At 35.8% G+C, this 12287-nt stretch overlaps 2 protein-coding genes across 2 annotated transcripts in view; one reads left to right on the top strand and one right to left on the bottom strand.

The window, feature by feature from the left end:
- The window catches only part of LOC123866872 (calcium uniporter protein, mitochondrial), a 199945-nt gene that overhangs the window by 81809 nt on the left and 105849 nt on the right, over nt 1-12287 (top strand). The gene's annotated exons all lie outside the window — the stretch shown is intronic.
- The window catches only part of LOC123866844 (protein javelin), a 151803-nt gene that overhangs the window by 74975 nt on the left and 64541 nt on the right, over nt 1-12287 (bottom strand). The gene's annotated exons all lie outside the window — the stretch shown is intronic.

The raw sequence follows: 12287 nt of genomic DNA, 5'->3' as shown, positions 1-12287 counted from the left end.
TTAGCGGGTTTCAGACTCGACGTGCGTAAACGCCGGTTCAAAGGTAACTGACAGGAGCGGGGTGTGAGAGCGGGTAATAGGATGGAATTTTATGTGTGCGTGAGTGTTTGTATGTGTGTATGTATGATAGCGTAATTAAATATATAATAATAACTTAAGTAACTAGAGGGCGCTTACAACTTCCCCCGCCTAGAGGTAATCCTCTAAACAGAACGAATTGCAAGACAGAGAGATAAAAATTATAGCGTTAAAAGCGTTTAAATAGAGTTAATAGCAGCCTATTGAGAAGGTAGAGGGCATATCCGAACTACAGGTCTGATGTAGCTTCCGGAACGCGTTCTAACTTTGACTGCTCGAATTATACTGTCTTTCCCTGGATAGAGTTCTTCTATAACTCCTAGAGGCCAGCAAAGAGGATGAACGTTGGAGTCTTTGATTACAACAACAGCTCCAAGACTCACAGGGTTGGATGGAGTATTCCACTTTTGTCTGTGTTGTAAAGAAGTCAAATATTCTTGGCTCCAGCGTTTCCAGAAAGAACAAGTAATTTTAGTTAACAATTGATAGCGGGATAAGCGGCTGTCAGGAATATCCGTTAAATCCTCGACAGGTAAATATTTTGCGGGAGTGAGATTAAGAAAATGATTGGGCGTAAGTGCGGAAAGATCTGACGGATCAGAGCTTAAAATACATAATGGTCTACTATTTAATAAGTTTTCGATTTGAATTATAATTGTATTTAATTCTTCATAAGTAAGGATTTGTGTCCCTACTACCTTGTATAAATGCGTTTTTACACAACGAACGTTAATTTCGCTAAGACCATTAAAATGCGGGCCGTAAGGCGGGCTATGTTTAAATTGAATACGATGTTCTGCGAGGCGATTTTCAATGAAATTTTTATGAGCATTGGACTGTATGAGAGTGTAAAGTTCATCTAATTTGCGTTTAGCTCCAAAAAATGTAGTAGCTCCATCGCTGTATATTAGACTTACAGGGCCTTTGCGTGCGCTTAGTCTTAAAAAAGCTGCAAGAAATAAGTCAGAACTAAGATCTGAGACTAATTCTAGGTGTACTGCCTTGGTAGTCATGCATGTAAATATGCAGACGTACGCTTTATGACTTTTAATACCTCGGCGGCGAATGTGAGTTACAAAGAAAGGTCCCATGTAGTCCACAGCGGTGTGAACGAAGGCTTTAACTTGCGCTACTCTAAAAGCGGGTAACTCTCCCATTTGTGGAAAAGTAGATTGAGGGTTGGTGCGAAAACAAATATTGCATTTGTGTACACGTTGTCGAACCAAGTTTCTGGCAGCAATGATCCAGAACTTCTGTCTGAGTAAAGCGAGTAATAACGCGGGTCCTGTATGCAAATTAGTGATATGATAATAATCAACTATTAGTTGAGTGATGCGGTCTTTAGAAGGTAAGATTATTGGATGTTTTTGACCAAAATTTAATTGCGAATTGCTTAAACGACCACCAACTCTGATAATGTCGTCTGCGAGAAATGGGTTAAGTTTTAAGATCGATTTCGAGCAAGGTTTATTATTTTTGAGAGCGTGAATATCTTGAGAAAAATGTTTATTTTGAACATAGCGAATTATATAAGTTTCTGCAAATTCTAGATCTGAAACTGTAATAGAACCGCGTGATTTTAAGCGTTTAGAGAATCTTAACATGTAAACAATGGTGCGCAATAATTTAGACCAGCTAGAAGAGCGTTCGGCTAAGATATCAATCGGATGTTGAGTGTCGGAAACAGAAGTTTCAACTGCTAGAACAGTAATTTTTGCTTCTTCAAAATTTTCATTATGAGCGTTTACTTGAAAAGGCGTTATAGGCCATCGCGATATAGGATGCGTTGTCCACTGAGGAGCGTTAAACCAAAGTTTGCGTTCTAATAATTCTTTCGGCGTGACTGGACGAGATATAATGTCCGCAGGATTTTCGCGTCCTTTTATATGATACCAATGTTCAGCAGATAACTTTGAATTAATTTCGGTAATCCTATTGGCAACGAATGTATGGTATTTATATGCGGGAGAATGCAGCCATGAAAGAGCTACTGTAGAGTCCGAAAATGCGTAAATGTTATTTATTTTGCAGCGCTTGCTAAGAGTTTCACGTATCAAATCAATTAAACTGGCTAATAGAAGAGATGCGCAAAGCTCGAGTCGAGCGAGTGATGTTTTCTTAAGCGGTGCGACTCTAGATTTTGAAGCGAGCAAATGAATAGATCCAGAAGAATGTTCATCTGAACTTACGCGTATGTAAACGGCGGCTCCATAGCATTTTTCACTAGCGTCAGAAAAACCTATGAGCGTTACATGGGATTCAGAGTTCATCCCTACGTAGCGTGGAATTTTGATTTGTTCTAAATGTGGTAGTTCATTACAAAATTGTTCAAACTGTTGAGCGATTGAGCTGGGTACTGGAGTATCCCAGTCGAGATTTAATTTCCAACATTCTTGGACGAGAAGTTTCATAAAAGCGGTAACAGGACCTATTAGACCGATTGGATCGAACAGGCGCGCGGTAATTGAAAGAATTAAGCGTTTTGTATAATCGCGTGGACTCTCATTAGCGTTGATTTTAAAAGTAAAAGTGTCGAGTTTAGGATGCCACTGCATTCCTACTATTTTTGTAACGTCTTGAGCATCTGAATCAAAATTAATTGCGTGCGGATTTTTATGAGAGCTAGGAACTTCATTTAGAAATTTAGTGTCATTGGAGATCCATTTGGTTAAATTGAAACCACCTGAGTTGAACATATCGACCATTTCATGATAAGTTGCTTTGGCTTTCTCAAAACCATCGATTGAGTTTATGTAATCGTCCATGTACATGTGATGAGTAGCTTCATTAGCTGCGAGCGGGTACCTGTCAATGCTGTCTTCAGCTAGCTGACGCACGACTCTCATAGCGAGATAAGGTGAACTAGATACTCCAAATGATACTACGGTGAAGTTATAAGTGTCAATAGATTGCTCAGTGTCAAATCTAAAAAGAATTCTTTGAAAAGCGTGATGCGCGGGCGTTAAATTTAATTGAAAATAATGTTTTTCAATATCTGCGGTTACTGCGATTGAGAATAAGCGTAAATTTATTAAGAGTTCAAATATGTTATTTTGTAAGTTAGGACCTACATATAATAAATCGTTAAGCGATTTTCCGGAGGTAGTTCGACTTGAAGCGTTTAGAACGATACGAGTTTTCGAAGTCTGCTTATCAGGGCGATAAACAGCTCTGTGCGGAATATAATAACAATTTATATCGCGTGAAGGGTTGTCTACTTTCGTAAGATAACCTTTGTCTATGTATGACTGAATGGTTGCGTTATAATCTTTACGAAGAGCGGGATTAGCGTTTAATTTCTTCTCTAATTGAAGAAAGCGGAGTTTGGCGATCGAGTATGAGTCACCGAGTTTAGCGGGATCATCTTTAAAGGGTAAGTGAACAGTATATCGGCCTGTTTCATCGCGTGAGTAAGTATCTTTAAAGATGCGTTCACATGCCTCATCATCTGGGCTTATGTGAATTTTATTAGGTACATTTTCTAATGACCAAAAGCGTTCAGTAATTTCATCAAGTGACGGAGAGTCTGTGTGACATAAAAAAGTTTTAAAATCGTTTGAGCGGTGAGTCGAGTTGTGAGCTGCGCAGTCTGCTCTCCCCATCAGTATGTAGCCTAGCGTGCTTTGAACCGCGACTACAGACGAACGAGGCGAGACCACTCTGTCACACCCAAGCAAGAAGGGGAACAGTTCATTACCGATTAGGCAATCGATCGGCCCTGGAGTATGATAATCGTCGTCAGCCAATGGCAATGCGTGTAAATGAGTTAACTGGGAAACATCGATACGAGCGTTTGGTAAGTGGTCGGTAATTGTGTCTATCACCCTAGCGGTAATAGTATAAGAACAGCGTGAGTCAAAGCGAGAATAAATTTTAAATGTTACAAATCCCAGTGATGTGCTTTCTGTTTGACCAATGCCTTTTACAACTGACGGAGCGAATTTAATTTTCAAATTTAAGCGTTGACAACATTCTTTTGATATAAAATTAGTCATTGAAACTGTATCTAAAAATAAACGGATAGCGTATTGCGTATTGTTACTACATACATTTACTTTCGCGGTAGGTAAAAGTACAGTTGTATCTTGTGAATAATTGCGTGAAGAGGTAGTCACCGAAAGTGCTAATTCTGTAGGATTGGTTGGCGGAGCGTGAGGTGCGGGAGGTGGTGCTGTAATCTTTGGCAAATCACTAGATTTATCATTCTGCGGTGGCATCTGTATCGGAGTGTTATTGTTGTTAGCACCATAGCGGTTCGGTGAGTAAGCGGTGGCATGTGACTGTGAGGTCCCGGGTTCATACCTAGGCTTAGAAAAAGAGCTACATAACAGACTGTGATGTGAGCTAGATGCACAGTTCCCACATCGACCCTGGCTCTTACAGCGGAATTTTAAATGAAATCCTAGGCAGAACTCACAAAATCTATTTTTTCTCACTATGTCTAGCTTAGTTTTAGCGTCTTGATTTTTAAAAACCTCACACTTGTAAAGCGGATGAGCGTCTTGATTTTTACAGATTATGCACTTACGTTGAGTATTTTGAGAATTTAAATTATAATTATTGTTGTTGCTGACTGTACTAGTATAAGTCTGAGTTTGCGATTTAGGTTTATATGAATTAGGTTTTTTATTTGGAGTGTGAGTATTAACTTGAGCGAAGCGTAAAGTTTGTATTTTTAATTGTTCTTTTAAGAAATTATTTAAATCGGAAAAAGTAGGTATTTTAATGTGTTTATGATTTTGTTCAAATAATGTGACAACATCTTTACTTAACTTTGAGAGTGCTATGTGCGTAATCATAAAGTCTGATAAATCTGGTATTTCTAGGCGTTGCAGTGCCGCTTGCGCGGAGCAAAATTGATCAACAAAAGATTCGAGCGGTTGATTTTGTTTGCAATTTAAAATCGTATCTATGTGTTGAGTAGCTTGCACTCTAGTATCTTGATATTTCTCTAATAATGCGTTCCATATAATAAGATAATTCTCCGAAGTAGGTGGTATACCAGAACAAACCAAAAGCGCCTTATCAGTCAAGCAACTAACTAAGTATTGGACTTTCTGTACGTCAGTGAGTCTATTGTTGTTATGTATTAAGTTTAAAAAGTTTTCGTAAAAGACAGTCCATTTTGACGGACAGCCATCAAATGTTTTTAAATTCAGTGGAGGTAATTTTTTATTTAACAAACTGTATTGGTTGTCAAACTGTGACACAGCGGATTCACTTTTAATTTCATTTAGAGTATATTGAATTTGACAGTATAATGTGTCAAATGCGCCTAGCGGGGCATAGTTCGGCGTATAAACAGGGTCATGTTTCAAATAGGCTGAAATTAAATCGTCTATAACTATCGCGAAATCTTGACGTAATTTTTCTAAACTTTGAACGCGAGACAAGAAATTCGTTTTGTTCACAGGATCACTCACCTTCAGACTTAAATCATATATTTGTTGAATTGATAAAAACAAGAATTCTTTCTTAGCCTCTAATCTAACAATAGTTTCGTTAGATTTCGACATTCTGATTTCTGATATGCGATAATAAACGTTATTTCAAGCGAATAAGACTCAATACAGGCGAATAATTATTTCGATATAATTTTTATAATGAGTTTGTTGTAGGTAGATATAAAAAGTTTTAATCTTTAAATATTGAAAAATATACATAAATAATTATATATAATGCGTTAATATAAACACTTCACGTTTGCACGGTACACGGCGCGCATTGTTTACATTGTGATCTATTTGTTTTTCTTATAACAATAGCCTAAATTACTTCAAGAAGTGTATCGAACCTAAAGTTTTAATACCAAACTTAACATCAGTGTATAAAATAATAAAAATAGTGACTTGATTTCAGTGAAATAACAGTGTTAATATTATGAATAAAATCAGCTGTTACCGACCATTACCCTCACATTGACTTATTGCAAACAGTCATGCGTGTTCTTCGACCTAATTGCTAGTGTACGACGGGTCAAATTGGCATGTGCTGTTTCTTCGTCAGTTCCTAACAATATATGGGCGGTGCATTTTATTTGAATTCCTTCATTGATTGTACTTATTTCGACAGTTTTAAGGGTTAATTAACTCATAATCATGAAGTGTCAAGCATGTAATAAGGATATTGAGCGTGGGGAACTGTTGAGTTGCTGTTCCTGTCGCAGTACTTATGACTATAAATGTCTTAACATAAGTAAAGAATTCTACACAGAACACATCCAAAAAGTGAAACGGTCATGGGAATGTCCTTCGTGCATGAACGTTACTCGACGCAGAAACGAAAATACCCCAGTGCGCAACCAGTTCGAATTACTATTGTCGGAAGAATCCAGTAACATGTCTTACGATGACATTGCCTGTGGCACTCTTCCTAAATCTTCCGTAGCGGGCCCTACGCAGTGTACAAGTACAAGTGCTCCTACCTTATCTTATGATCAGTTTGGTCAACTTTTAGATTCCAAAATCGAAAAAATTAGAAGCGCTTTGGTTTCAGATTTCAAAAAGGAGTTTACAAATGCCATCGAGAAATTAAAAATAGAATTTACACAGTCGTTAGAGTTTATCTCGGCGGAACAATGCGCTCTAAAAAATGATTTAATCACGGCCAATAAAACAATTGAAACTATTAGCTCTGAAAACATACAGTTAAAATCTGAAGTTGTCCAGCTCAGTCGTCGACTAAGTGTCTTAGAGAAATCTTCTAGAAGCCGCAATATAGAAATTCAGTTAATTCCAGAGAAGAAAAACGAAAATCTCATAGGAATTTTTAAAAATTTGTGTGGTACTATAAAGGCTTCTACTACCGAAACTGATGTATGCTCAATTCGAAGGGTTGCTAAGTTAAACACCCAGTCAACTAGGCCTCGTAACGTAATTGTAACCTTGCCCTCCGAACGACACCGAGATGATCTCATTTCAACTTTTAAAAGATATAACAAAAGTAATAAATCTGAGCCTTTGAACTCGAGTCACTTAGGTATCCCCGGTGAGAAGCACAAGATCTACGTGAGTGAACATCTATCTCCTGAATGTAAGGCAATTCATGCTGCGACTAGAAAGGCTGCCAAGGAGCATGCTTACACTTATGTGTGGGTTAGAAACGATCGTGTATATACTAGAAAGAACGATAAATCGTCCGCTATTCTTATACGGAACATTAGTGATTTGACGAAAATTACCCAATAAGTTATCCTCCATTGTAAACTATATAATATTAAGCCCTTATCCGTTCTCCCTTTTCAATAATGTTAATATATTATCAAAATGTAAATAGAATAAGAACTAAAATAAATGAACTTTTTATAAACTCTTTAAATGATAACTACGATATAATATGTTTGTCTGAAACCAATCTAAACTCTAGTGTGTATGTCAATGAATTACTTGATGACCGATACATAGTTTTTAGAAGAGATCGCGAAAGCACATGTATAAATAAATTAGATGGCGGTGGTGTATTGATAGCCGTTAATAGAAACCTCAATGTTATCCGTCGTAACACGTGGGAAAGTAAAGTGGAGGACCTTTGGGTTAGTATTTCTTTATCGAAAGTAACGGTTAACTTATGTGTTTGTTATCTACCACCCGACATATCGAACGAAAACTTAACTTTGTTTTACGAAAACGCGCATAGAAACATCATAAATATGGACGAAAATAATATTAACTTGCTAGTTGGTGATTTTAATGTTCCCAGCCTCTCATGGTCATCGTGTTCCTTCAGTAAGATTCTTGAACCTAGCGCACCCGAGGATCACAAGGCGTTTCTCCTCTGTCAAATGTTATCGTTATGTAACTTATCACAGTTTAATAGCATCCCGAATAAAAATAACCGACAGCTCGATCTGGTATTAGCTTCGACAGATAATATTATTGTTAAATGTGCTGATCCTATCGTACGAATAGACTCTCATCATCCTCCTCTTTCCATATCTTTGGAAGATCTTACATCAAATAATGAGTATATGAAAATACCAACTCATAGCAAATTTAACTTTCGAAAATGTAATTTTGATGAGGTAAGGCGTAAACTAAGCGAAGTTGATTGGTATGAACTGTTCGCAAGTGAAGATATTGATAACTGTATTGAAAAGTTTTATAATGTTTTAAACCAAATTATTAAGGAATACACGCCAGTATCAAAAGTAAACACGATGAAATATCCAGTTTGGTATTCTTGGCCTTTAAAAAAGTGTCTTGCTGAAAAAAATAAGTATCATCGTCGTTTTATTAAGTACAAAAACCCACGAGATTACGACACATTTTCTTTATTACGAACTAGGTGTAACAAACTTACTACTGAATCTTATAATTCATTTTTGCTGGCAACTGAAAATGCACTTAGACATGATGTTAAACCTTTTTACAAGTATGTTAATAGTAAAAAAGGGTCTAATGATCTTCCCCAGAATATGCATTATGAGGATAAGACTACATCTGACATTCAGGAAACCTGTGAACTATTCTCTAAATATTTTAGCTCAGTCTTCGAACAAACTATCGTTTCAGATGTAAGCACTCACTTTAACGTAGATTGTCAGTTGCACTCCACATTTAGTTCTATTTTTATTAAACAAGAAGAAATATTAAACTTATTAAAAAAGTTAGATCCTAATAAAGGTCCAGGCCCGGATGGCATTCCTTCTCTCCTCTTAAAAAGGTGTGCACTGGAATTATCCTTGCCGTTGTTTTTCTTATTTAATAAGTCGCTTAGTACTGGAAAATTTCCTTCCGCTTGGAAAACAGCCCACATAGTGCCAATCCATAAGTCTGGCAATAAATCGGATTGTACAAATTACAGACCAATTAGCATATTGTCTAGTATCGCTAAATTATTTGAAGCCTCCGTCTACAAGTATCTTTACAGCCATTTTAACTCACTATTAGCTGCTCAGCAACATGGCTTTCTTAAACGAAAATCTACAATCAGTAACCTACTAGAGTACAAAAATTACCTATGTAAAGTATTTGCTAAGAGAGGTCAAGTGGATTCGATTTATACAGATTTTAGCAAAGCTTTTGATAAAGTTAGTCATATGATATTATTGAGGAAGTTACGATGTTATGGAGTGCACGGAAATCTTCTGAGATGGTTAGAATCATATCTATTAAATAGGAGTCAACTAGTAAGACTTAAAGGACAAACGTCAGAGCCTATTACAATAACATCCGGTGTGCCTCAAGGCTCCCACTTAGGTCCCCTTCTCTTTGCTGTGTTTATTAATGACCTAATCGAAAGATTGTCTTCACCCTGTCTTCTGTACGCTGATGATCTTAAAATATTTAATCAAATAAATGAACTTAGTGATTGCTTGTATCTCCAGAAGGATTTATTTACATTAGTGGACTGGTGTACACAAAATCAAATGTATCTTAATATAAAAAAATGCTTTGTGATTTCATTTACTAAAAAACGTTCTAAAGTTACCTTTGATTATAAAATTAATGATCAACTTCTTGAGAGAAAATTTGTTATCAAGGATCTCGGTGTACTGTTTGATGACCAGCTTAGTTTTCGGGATCATTACAACAGTATAACAAATAAGGCATACAAAAATCTGGGCTTCATAGCAAGAACCACGAAAATGTTTAAAAATCCACATAGCTTCATCCTACTGTATAGCACTTTTGTACGGACGGTGCTGGAATACTGCTCAATAATTTGGTCCCCTTGCTATGCTGTTCATTCTAATAACATTGAAGGCGTTCAGAAGAAATGCCTGAAAATACTCTCCTACCGGTGTGGAATCTCCAGGCAAATACCATCCTATGCTGGTCGTCTTACTAAATTTAACATGACTCCCCTCCATATTCGCCGTAAACGACAAGATTTGCTAACCCTACATAAAATACTACATTCCAATATAGACTCCCCCACTTTACTTTCTCAGATAAACCTTAATGTTAGATATGTAAATCGTAAACCAAAAACTTTTATACTGGAAACTTATAAAAATAACACCTCATTTTATAATCCTGTTATAAGAATGTGCCGCTACTATAATAATATAACAGATATAGACTTAGATATTTTTGATCACAGATTTAATATCTTTGCTAGGAAAGTAGTAAAAATAATTAAGTAAAATAATAGTATAACATTGTTATTTCGTCAAATTCTTAGGGTAATATTTGTTGTAGTATAAGTGTACTTATTAAGTGTTTATATTAAATTTAATTTATTAATATAAAATAATAACTAAGCGTGCCTAAAAAAACCATAGTCATGTTGTGCGACCATATAGGGTTACAATAAGGTCAAGATGTTGCAATTTAAGAATTAAGTTAATGTAATTATTGTAATCTGTTTTGGTTGACAATAAATAAATAAATAAATAAATAAATATAATGTAATGCGTGGATCTAAACATAAATATGCGTAATTATATAAGATTTTTGTATATTTTTGTTAGCGGCGGTACCTATGTTCCGAACGTAATTCTATTGCAATGAATATTGAAATATACAATAAATAGCGTGTTTAGTGTTGAATTATATATGAATACGATTCTAGGAAGAGAAATTGGATACGGTGCGATAGGACCAGAGAAATTGTAGGATAAATACCTGGATTTAGGCAGGATAGGTCACCGGTGGTTTGGAGTCTTCCCTTTCTCGTATTCCGTGGATAGTTTCTTCGAAGCACAGATTCGCAGAACACTTCACTTAATTTTAAAGTTTATGTGATTTAACTTATTTATTTAGCGTAGCGTTTTTACAGTTTAATAGCGGGTTTTGCGTGATTAATTTAGCGTTATATGAGTTTTTTACACAAGCGGCGCGTGGCGTTTTGTACAGCGGGCGTCACGCAGTTAGCGGGTTTCAGACTCGACGTGCGTAAACGCCGGTTCAAAGGTAACTGACAGGAGCGGGGTGTGAGAGCGGGTAATAGGATGGAATTTTATGTGTGCGTGAGTGTTTGTATGTGTGTATGTATGATAGCGTAATTAAATATATAATAATAACTTAAGTAACTAGAGGGCGCTTACATCTAATAAAAAAAAATATTGCAAATTATGGAACTTCAAAATTAGTTCACAGGTGATGTATTTCTTAAGTTTTTTGTATTACTTCGTTTCAGGAAGGCGTGTTCATTCATAATCCAGACTCTGTTTTTGACATCGTAACAAATCTAACGTGCGTGATTGTATCGCATGATTCGTGTACGTATAATAAGACAGGTCATCAAAATAAATGAATTACAAACGCGCCTAATAGTATATTACTGTGGTGTGAATTATACTCATACGAAACTCTAACTTTAATAAGGTAATTCGATCACAGTGACATAAAAAAATAAACATTGCACCAACGACCTGTTACGAATAGACAGGTCATACATACCTACACATAATATATAACAAAACAATGTTATTACAAAATAGTGTTTTACTTAAAAAAAAGTTTAAATATGTTGCTGTCACTATAATGGAAAAGGGTAGAAAAGTTGACAAGTTTCAACAACAACTTTCTAAAACACCGCTTTGCAAAGAGCAGCACCGTAAATGTCTAATCTAAGGTTAACCCAAATCTCTACCCTACACTAACCCGGAACAAAACCTGGAATATAAATTGGCAATTAATTTTACTTAGTGATTTATAATATGCAAATGATTAAATGCTTAATTAGCATTCTATGTAGGCAATTTTATGAACTGAGTAAATTAGTTAGGTCAATAATTAACCCAGTTTACTTTGCTTCGTCATCATTTCAGTAAATCATTAATCCATACTAATATTAAATGCGATAGCAACTCTGTCTTTTGTTATCTTTTAAATCTGTATATAAATAGATAACTATGCAAGATCAAAGCTATAATTTTTGACTTCAAGTAAAAAAGTTAGATTGCAAAGTCTGAGATACTATTTAACATTAATCTCACTAAAAGTAAATCCAGGTAAAGCCCTAAAAAATTGAGTTTTGTTATACCATTATCCTTTGAAAAAGAAAAGCCTACGGAAAATATTCACCCGCGCTAGACAGGCGTTGGAATGAACTCCGGAGCTATCTCATTAATACAAAAGGTCTTAGTCTCTCTGGGACACTACTGGTATTTGCATAACATTAATCAAAGTAAGCAGAACCTTAATTCTAGGATTTTCTATCTAAAAACCTACTGGCTTATGTATAAACTAAATAACTTTGTTAGATAACCCAAACACCCAACTGTTTACGTATAAATGGCGCTCGCATGTAATATCAAAACT

The sequence above is a fragment of the Maniola jurtina genome, chromosome 7 (genome assembly GCF_905333055.1).
Source record: "Maniola jurtina chromosome 7, ilManJurt1.1, whole genome shotgun sequence".
In the NCBI taxonomy this organism is placed as follows: domain Eukaryota; kingdom Metazoa; phylum Arthropoda; class Insecta; order Lepidoptera; family Nymphalidae; genus Maniola; species Maniola jurtina.
This window is presented reverse-complemented; position numbering and strand designations above follow the sequence as displayed.